Genomic DNA, 10,831 nt, shown 5'->3' with positions numbered 1-10,831 from the left:
GGGTTGTTGCAAGTTTGGTAATGTCAAAACTAGTGCTTGACTGATCTTCTTTTTAATTCCTCAATGGCCCTTTGTTGACCTTTCCAGTGGAAACTCTTACCACTTGTTGTTATGGCAGGGAGTGGTGTTGCTAACATGAAAATGAGGCTATGAATTCCTCAGGTACTGTGATGCCCCAACAAAACTCCTAATCTCATAAACATTAGTAGGCATCAACCATCTCATTATGGCCTCCATATTGGTTGGATCGATTTTCAACACATAGCAAAAACCCTCGTTGACTAGCAAGATCAAATGGTCACAAAACCCTAATGGGTTTAATAATCATGCAAGCAACTACCCAGAAAGATCACAAAATAGACTAGTTTTCCTCTTACCAAGTTATTGCTAAACCAATTATTATAGGAAATAATAGCGTCCTAAATGATAGTGTTGTAGCTGCTACAACCACTCTCCAAAACTTTGCCTTCGCTTCGTTTTGGAGCCTCCCTCTCTCGAAATCATAGCAGCTTTCCTACACTATTCAGGTACTTGTGTTTATTTGATTTTATTTGTCACTTAACAGCTTGTGTTCACTTACTTGTTCTGTTGACTAACCACAAGCTAACCTAGCACTTGATTCACATTCGGTATTTGTGTTGTCTGGAGAAACCGCACAATCCTGGAGGGCAGTCTGTCTTCCCCTTAGGAATTGCGCAGAACAACCCAGCAGCTGCCCTGCACTCAAAAACTGCGCAAAAAAGGCCAGTCGCCTTGCTCCCAAAAATTGCGCAGAGCAGGCAGCCCAACCTTGCTCTGGAAAATTGCACAGATCCACCCGACAGTGAGCTGAGGCTCAAAACTGCGTTGACCCAACAGGAAGCCAGCCTTGCTCTGGGAAACTATGCAAAAGCTTTTCCCCCAATGACTATTCATTCCATGCCAGGTTGTTGTTGCCGGTCCCCAAATCCATATCCTTCCAATTAAGTCCCTTAATTTCGGCAATCTTTAAAAAAGTAAAAAAAACAAAAGGCGAAAAAACATCCCTAGATTTTAGGGATCTATTTTAAGCCGCTGGAGTTACATGCAAAGTTGATTTTTAGAAACTTTCTGCCAAGTGTCGCTTTTTCCTAGATTTGTGGCATGCGCGTCATAAACCCTAAGTTCGCCAAATCTATTTAATGGACGCCCCAGAGCTCATTCTTCACATTTGATCTTGGAGCTCTAGCATTCCTGAGGCATCTAGGAACCTTTGGCACAACTTTTCCGGGTAAGTTTTGCTTTTCATGTCTTTTGCTACTTTTTTGTCACTTTTTATTTCTTGGCTTGTGTGAGTGTTGTTTTCCTTGTTTTATTGAACGACCGTTGGCGTTTTAATGTATTTTAACTTGTAGAAGTGTTGTTTCGAGTTTTGCATTGCATTTCCTTAGTGTCGCATGCATAACATTGTTTTTGCACTGACAGTCGTCGTTGTGGCGACTCTCTTCATGAGCTTCTTTGTTTTTCCGTTTGACTGATTTTTGCACTTGCTTGAATTGCATGCATGTCTATTCACTCAAATTTGCACTAGCTTTGCACACACATTCAGTCCTTCCCGTTTTTAGGTTGCCCTTGGGCAGATCTGGGCTGCCTTGGCCCAGATCTTGCTTCTCTCAGCATGCATTGCGCATTCCCGGAAGTCAAAGCTCTACCTTGCCTCCAGGAATTGCGTAGTTGGCACATTCCCAGAAGTCAAGGCTCTACCTTGCCTCCAGGAATTGCGCAGAGGTTGCCCACACTGGCTCCCAGCTATGCTCTGCGCAATCCTGGGAGGCAAAGTCCCAGTCCTACCCACTAGAACTGCACATTGCGTAGTTCTAGCCAGCAACCCAGCTAGACTGAACTACGCATTGCACAATTCCAGTCCACAGTCAACCTCTCTGGACTGCGCATTGCACAGTTCTAGTTAGCAATAGGCCTCACTGGCAACTGGGACTACGTAATGCGCAGTTCCAGCTGACAGTCTCCCAGCCTCTCAGAGTCAATGCTGCGCAATCTTGCCCAGCAGTCACCCAGTTTGTTGCATGATTGATTCCCGAGTTGCTTTATGTTTTCAGATGACATTGGCTTGCCGTGAGTGTCTTCTCTGTCTCCAGGTACAACAGGTATTGAGCAACTTCTCAGCAGTACAGGTAACATGGCCTCCAAGAGAGCTAGATCAAAGGACACAGTTGAAAGCAGTACTGGAGATGTGGTTGAACAGTTGTCTATGAGCTTGCCCGTGTACACAGACACACACTTGTTCATTGAGAAAGACATCAAGATCACATGGCAAGACATCAACACTATATTCGCAGGCAGCTTTGAGGAGAATTTGGAGGACCGACAAGTCTATGTCAACATTCATAAGTCAGGATTGTACAAGGTTGCATGCAGGTATCCCACCTTCCTATGCACAGATGTGATCCACTGGATTGTCTCACACACTGATCCTAAGACGATGATATTGAGCAGTGTCAGTGGAGTAGAGCTTGCTACCTTCAGGACAGAAGATTATCAACAGATGTATCATTTGCCGCAGTCGGTGAATAGGATGGATGCACCATTCTACACTCCCAACAATAGCGCGAATACAAGAGACATCTTGAAGCGTTGGGTAAGGGAGCCATCAAAGTTTAGGACAGCACCCAACCAAATATATAAGACAAAGACACTCAGGAAGGCTTACCAACTCTTGGTCATCTTTGCATGTCGCTTGTATGGCCAAGAGAGTACAGAGACCTTCCCGCAAAGTTGGGTTGTTATGTTGGATCAGCTGGCAAGTGAAGGAAAACCTTTCAACTGGTTCGACATGTTGGCTCTCTAGCTGAAAGTGCATGTATCAAATTCCCAGAGTCCGCCCAAGGATCAACAAGCAAGATTCTTCATGTCTGCCTACCTACTCGATGCAATCTGTGCCCGTCAACAATTTCCTAGCATGGGTTGGGCATGGACACCTTCAGAGAATGTTGTGAACGTATATTTCAAGTTGCTTTCAGAATGTAGCTATCGAGGATTCATGGCTAGACTTTCTGACCACTTCGTTGCCCCTCTAAACACAATGATCTTTGAACAAGATCCGCCTTGCATGTCCCAAGCAGCAATGGAGACGTTGTTGAACATTGCAGATTGGTACACCTCACCCGATGGCACCTTCATCAAGATGTACAGTGCGGAGAAGGCTCCACATTTGTTGTCAAAGTTTGCCACGAACAAGTTGGTCATGCAGGAGGTTGCATACCACATCTCGACAGGGTTATCAGCTGGATTTCACAAGAAGAAGAAGGCACCATGGCCTATCCTTCCTTTGCGGATTGGGTTGTACGCGATCCGGAGTTTGAAAGAAGCAGATGTCAAGGTCAAGGACTTCAAGAAGTTTCATTTCGACACCAAGAGTTTCAATCCGTACGATCCACATGGCTTATGCAGGGACCACTGTTCGAGAGTGTACTATCCTTGGATCCACAGGGTGTGTCATTAGCCAGAGGAAGACCCATGGAGATATTGCTATAACTCCTCCAGGCTCAATGAACCGGTCAGCATGGCAGTAGAGTGGCTAGCAGCACCACAGGGAGCAACAACGACAGCAGCAGCAAGCAGCAAACCTGCACAAGACAAAGGCAAGAGGAAGATTGCCGAAAGCACAGAGGCGGAGCAAAGCTACAAGTTTAAGGAAGATCCACTTGTTGAGAGAGTAGCTTTGGAGATAGAAGCAAAGAGGCGACAGCGCGACAGGAGAGGAGCACAAAAAAGGAGAGATAAGCAAAGACTGGAAGAGACGGAGAGGAAGTTGCAGGAAGTAGAGCAGAAGCTCAAAGAAGAACAAGAGTTGTGCAGAAGAGAGAAGGAAGCGCAGCAGGAACAGGAACAAGAGGAAGTGCAAGGCACACAAACAGCGCAAACTGCGCCGATACAGGTTGAAGACTCAAATCCACCAGTAGCAGATGAGGAACAAGGTGAGCAGCCGCAGGAACAGGAACTTGCTCAGCAGGATGAACAAATGGATGCGGAGATGGAACAGTCGAAACAAGATCAGGACACTGACCTCATGCCAAAAGCAACTAAGGTCACCCCACACGCTTCACCAGCTCCATTAGTAGAGCAAGTCCTGAGTGAACAAGGGGATATTGTTCTCCTTGAGGATGATCTGGGAGCAGATGTGTACAACATAGCCTTTGACGAGTCACAACACAGAGTTGTACAGGCACGTAGAGTGCACATCCCAGATGAGCATGCATCACCTGCACACTTTGAAGAATGGGTGATTGTGTTAGATGTGTAAAGACATCCAACTGCCTTGGTCGATGCTACAAAGGCTTATTCCAAAGCCACGAGCTCAAGTGTGAATTTCTTAATAGCAGAAAATGAGCGCATGGCTAAGGAATTGCAAGCAGCCAGGTAGAGAGAGGAACAATCAACAGGATCCGCCAAAGCAGAGATGAAAAAGCGATACTTGTTGAAGTATCGGCTCTTGAGACAGTCATGCAGAGACTATATGACAGGTTCGTCACCATGCACAAGGAAGTTGTCCATCTACATGATCATCAGCAACGCTGCACTAAGATAATGTGAACACTCACAGATATACATGTCGTTGTTGATCATGTACAGATATGGACAATGAGGTACAAGGGAACCCCGCTTCACTTGCACAAGATGATGAAGTTGCAGGTAGAGTGAGGAACTCCCGCTGCTCATCACCAATGTTGAGGCTTCGTACGCACGGTTGTTCAAGAGTTTGGAGGTCGTGCTGAGAAAGTATGGCACCCTATCAATTGGAACACTCATCGAAGCCAAAGAGAAGAACCAAGTCTGATTGGAGCTTGATGCGTACTTTGATCAGTTGATGCACATGGCCACCAACACAGATTTGCAAATCAGCGTAGAGAACATGCAAAGATATGTCGTCAGTCCAGCCGTGCTCATGACTAAGTTGTGCATGTTACAAGACGAGTTGGACAGAGGTTCCAAATCAATATACCCAGAAGTGATGGAGGCAAGAGTTCGTTTCCAGAAAGACATCATCAAACAGTACGCGGACACCATTATGCAATACCAAGCTTGGCATCAGTTCGTCACCAAGGATCACAGAGAGGATGTTGATGAGCTGGTCTTTCCACAGCAGTCCAAGTCTTAGCGTTGTCTTATCTAGCTAACTCAAGCCCATTTTTGTCCCACATGGGTATATGTGGAAAATGTATTATTATTGTAAACATGATGTAAAGTGAAATTCCAAGTGTCATTAGTGGAATGCAAACAGTGATATGTAATGTAAAGAGTTATGTAATGAAGTTGAAGAGTCATGAGGGTGGTCTAAGAGTCACAAATGGGAATGTCAAGGGTCACCCCACCCTTTGTTATAAATAGAACCTCATAACTCATAGATCAGGGTTTTGGGAGCCAAGTTTTTCTAGGCATTGCTTAAAGAGGGCTTGGAGAGTATTGTGACGAGCCTTGGCTTCTCCATAGTGCAGAGCAAGTACATCTCTTTAGAGGAGCAAGCGGTGTTGACTGTAACGTTCCACTATTGGGGCTAGTGGCTATCAATGGTGTATGTATGGATGGAACTTTCACTTTATATAATATAACAGAGCCAACACATCTTCATGCATATGTTGTTATTGTAGTTCGACTATTTTGGTTACTTTAGAAATGTATGTTGTTTAACTTATGCATTTGTGTATGAACTATTTCGTATACGATTGTATGAATCTTGTTGAAGTCGTGTTGTTGGTTTAACCCATCACTTTGGATTGTCGACTATTCTGCTTTCCAGCTTGTGATGCCATTCAGCTCTTGTGTTCCTTTCAAGCTGCGCACTATTACAAGCTTCTAAGGGATACACTTCTTTCCCCCCCTTTGTGTGTCAGAACCTCCCCATGCATCTCTCTTGACTCGCTGCAAGGTCACACACTTGCTTCCGACAAAGATATCTTGCTTACCTCTACGCACTATCGCAGTCAAGGCATAGCTTTACTACCCACTATTGGGACTCCTACTCCAAACAGTCTAAGGTCTAGTTGGGACTTCTTACCGGGAGATCCCCTGACATGTTGGCGGATCCAGCACCGTCAACAGATAGCTATTATTGCAACTCGACAAAAGGATTATAGGACAAGTTAATCTTCCTCCCTACTAGATCATTATTACAAGAAGCACTAGGGTATTCCATGCAAGTTGCATGTGCAACTCCAATAGAGTTTAAGGGCCAAGTTAATCTTCCTCCCTATTATGTTGAGATTACAAGAAGCACTAAGGTCTGCTCTCTTAGTTGCAAATGCAACTCCTAGAGATCACAGGACAAGATAGCCTTTTTATATGTTATGTGAAGATCATAGGAAGCACTAGGGTCCTTTATGCCACAAAGATTACAAGATAGGTTATCCTTCCCTTCTCCTATGTAAAGATTACAATAAGTGTTAGGGTCCTCCCTACTAGTTGCACAGCTAAAACCCATGCTCGCATACCAACTCCCAAGCTCTTAACAAACATAGAACCAAAAATCAATATCAAAGAAAGGAGAATGGAAGAATGGGTAGTTGTAAATCCTCTCCTCCTTCACAAAGGCTATATATATAATGAATCTTTCTATTACATGTCTCTTCATATTTGACCACATGTGTTGCCTCCTCACAATTGTTATGGTATTTTGTGTTGAGAAATATAGCTTGAGCATGAGGTTATTGCACAAGTTAGGTGTCAATGTGCGAGAAATAGTTCAAATTTACTTCTAGTGACCACTTAGTAAAGGATATAATACCATCTTGTAATTTCACTTATTAAAAGTGAAATTTCAGTTTCCCTAGATCTCTTAAATATTAGCAATCTAAATGAAATATTCTAGAGATTTCCAAAATATTAGTGAGTTGGATTTGATGTAATCTTAGTCGTACATCTCAATGTTGAGATAAGGTGGTTGCTAAGATGAAGGAGATTGATTACAAGGATATGGGAGATCAGTTGCTCAGATTGAAGATATTAGCTATCTCACTCAAAGCATAAGTAAGGACACAATGGGAGAAGTTGTATACACAAATTTTGGACATCAAGAAGAATCGGGAGAATGGAGAAAGATCGGATGAGAAAATTCGGAGCACAAGAGAGGAGCCAAGGTCAAATCAAATCGAACAAGATGTGCGACAATTCAGTAAAGTGCAGATTTGAGTATCCAGCAGGCAGATCTAGTAGATCAAGAAGATCTAGTGCATATTTGAGTGTCCAGCGGGTTGAAAACCTCAGTTTTGAGTTATCAATGTAAGTTTTGATCATTAATGATAGGAAAATTTTACATTTTGGTAACCCAGATTCCCTGCACAAGGCACATCATGCAATTCTTTGAAGGCAGTGTTGGGACCATTTGCCTTATTTAGAATTGTTTGGAACAATTATCTTCAACTCTTGAGATTTCTTTCTTCGATTTCAATAAGTACTCATCCTATCCAATTTCCCTGAGTATCATCAATTTCAAATCAATCTCACATGAGCATATAGTAGCTGCATGCCCCCTCCTACTAAGAGCATCAACAACTCTATTTTCTTTTCCTTTGACGTCCCTTTTTTCGAAGGCATATTTGCTAGGAAATTCTAGCCATCTTTTATGTCTCAACTCAAAATTCTGAATAGGTAGCGCCTCCACATTCTTAGCGAATTGCCATAGTTGAATCTTCTAAAACATGAATTAGGAATTCTACTCGTGAACATTGAGTTCTCCCCATTCATAACAAACAACACAGTTTCCCTAAATGAGAACCTCTCTAGTTCATTTTATGCATGCATCTATGCATACAATAAGGTGCTCTTTACACTTAGCCATACATTCAAACTTCTTATCTTGCTTATGCAAAGATGTGATATAGTGCACAAAATCCATCTATGAACCTTCAATAGTAACTTGCTAATCCCATGAATGACTTGACATCACCAACATTCTTTGGAGTAGAGACCATTCAATGATAGCCTTCATTTTGTACGAATTAACTACAATTCCCTTTCAAATCTAATGTGACTGACGCATCGGCCCTTGTTTACATTAAAATTTGCATTTGGTCAATATAGCATAAAGTTTATGCTCTTCATACTTGTAATATCAATCACAAAAATTCTTAATGCACTTCCTCCAGGTAAATGAGGATGTCATCTAGAATGTCGTTTGGGCATTGGTTAACCCAAAGATAGCACCACAAATTCATAATGTCCATAACATATCCAAAATGTCGTTATGTACACATCAACAACTTTGATTAAGATCTAGTGGTGACCGAACCTCAAATCTATCTTCGAAGACTTTGGCTCCTCTCATTTGATCAAATTGATCATCAATCCTTAGCAATGAGTATAAATTCTCAATTTCCACTTTGTTTACTTGCATGTAGTCAATGCCCAATCTAAGTATGCCATCTATCACTTTCACAAGAAGTATAGGTGCTATGGAACATGAAGCTCGGGAATTTACTCAAATAATGAGAATTGAGATTTGATATAAAAGAAGATTAATTGATAGAAAGATGAGCCCTTACAAAATAAAGGCATGGATAACCTTGGTGCACTTTACGAATGAGTATGACCATTTACTAATTACTATTTATTGATTGCTCTTATTATTTTATTATTTCATTAATTTTCTTTATTATTATTTTAACGTAGCATATTTTTGCTCTTATTCCTATTATTTTTTGTATATGTCATTACCCTTTTCAAGATGTGCTTTGTCCTCAAAGCAAGGCTAATGAAGGATATTGTTGACGAAACTTATCTATCTTCCAACATAGGAAGTATGTTTTGAGTTCCCTGATGTTGTTCCAACATTTTCTTGAGACATGATACATTAAAAAAGTTGTGGATATGGCTGCAAACTGATAAATCCAATCCATATGCTACTTGATTGATCTTCCTGTTAATCTAATATGGCCCATAAACTTGCGAACCAACTTGTTTTTCCTTGTTTCTTAAGTGATAATTATCCGTATGATTGGAGTCTCATGAATACCCAATCTCTAGATTCAAATTCTCTTTTCATTCTATGTTGATTTCCTTCCTTGTTGCTTCATATGGTTCCATCCAGCTATTAAGTTTTCTTCAAGTATTTGCTAAACTTTTTCAACTTTCATCTAATTGATTCATTGTGGTAAGAACCTTTGTTTCGCTCAGGGAAAACTTCTCCCATTTAGGAGGTTCGTACCCATACAAAGCTTGAAAGGGAGTCATTTTAGATGCAAAGTACACAGAGTTATACCACCATTCTATAAAGGTGCAGCCATTGAAACCACTTATTTTTCTTATTAATTACAAAACAACAAAGGTAGTATTCACAAGATTTATTAACAAACAACTATAAGACTGTCTTTCTTATGTTTTCTCTCCATATTTCCCCCCACCCCCACTTTGTTTGGGAGTGGTAAGTTGAACTCATGTTTGCACAACTCCTTCCAAAAATTACATTTAAATCTAGCATCCTTGTTACTAACAATAATCTTCAAAAAGTTGTGCAATTTGTAAATATTTTTGCAAAGCACGATTTGTTTTATTGAATTTGTTTTCTTCACACCCATGAAATGTGAATACTTAGTTACTACATCAACCACCATAAGGATTTTTGTCTTTCCCTTTTGACATGGGTAAACCTTCAATGAAGTCCATGGAAATTTCTTCACACTTTTGGTTTGGGATGTTTAGGGGGTGGAGAAGCCCTGGGGACATAACATTTCCACTTTTGTTTCTTTGGTATTCCTCGTACTCCGATACATATTTTTGAATGTCCCTATTCATCCCCTTCCTAAAAATGATTGTCATGCATTATAGTAAATTTTGAAAAAATCTGCATGCCTTATAGCTAGTGAGTTGTGAGACTCCTTTAGAGTCTTAGGCTTAAATTTTGATGTTAAGCTTAGATAAATTCTTACTCTGTACCAAAGGAGGTCATTCTTCCATTCAAAATTTAGATTTTGACTTGGATTATCGATTATGGAACATGTTTTCTGAATCCTTGGCATATTCGCTTCAAATTTCTTCCAACCATCTAGGAACTACAACCAAGGCTACATATGACACTTACTCTTCATTCTTACATGAAAGAGCATCAACAATTATTGTCCTTCCCTTTTTTTGATGTAGTATTTCCATATCAAAGTTCAAATTTTTTTATCCACTTTTTTTGTTTTATTGCCAACGTTTTTTGTTTAGAAGATATTGAGACTACTATAATCTATATGTATCAAAAATTTGCTTCCTAGAAGATATTGTCGCCATTTTGCTAATGATGTATAATGGCAAGTATCTAATTATCATATGTAGACCCAAAGCATTCTCTCTTAATGAGTTTCCAAACTCTTATATATTATTACATGGTCTTCTTCCCAGAAGATCTATACGTATCAAAAAGTTGCTTCCTAGAAGATATTGTCACCATTTTGCTAATGCATGTATAATGGCAAGCATTTCCTTCTAATATGTAGACCCAAAGCATTCTCTCCTATTGAGTTTCCAACTCTCAAATACAATTACATGGCCGCCTTGCATGAATATTGCCCCCATCCCAGACCCCAAAGCATTGCATTCGACTGTGAAAGGTTTTTCAAAACCAAGGGTTGTTAATATTGGTGTTGAGAAAATAATTTTGTTAAATGCTTCAAAACACTTTTATGCTTAATCACTCCAATGAAATGAATTTTTTTAAGAGATTCGCTAGGGGGTTCGTTACATGAGCATAATTTTGAATGGATCTTCTCTAACATTTTTTCAAGCTTAAAAGTCTCGTTAGCTTGGATATGTTATTTAGCTCAGGCCATTCCGTGATTGCCTTGATTTTACTTGGATCTACCTAGATCCCTTTCTTTAA

Source organism: Pinus tabuliformis, chromosome Q (assembly GCF_031772625.1).
Source record: "Pinus tabuliformis cultivar Carrire ecotype Pingquan chromosome Q, CPIR1, whole genome shotgun sequence".
Classification (NCBI taxonomy): domain Eukaryota; kingdom Viridiplantae; phylum Streptophyta; class Pinopsida; order Pinales; family Pinaceae; genus Pinus; species Pinus tabuliformis.
This window is presented reverse-complemented; position numbering follows the sequence as displayed.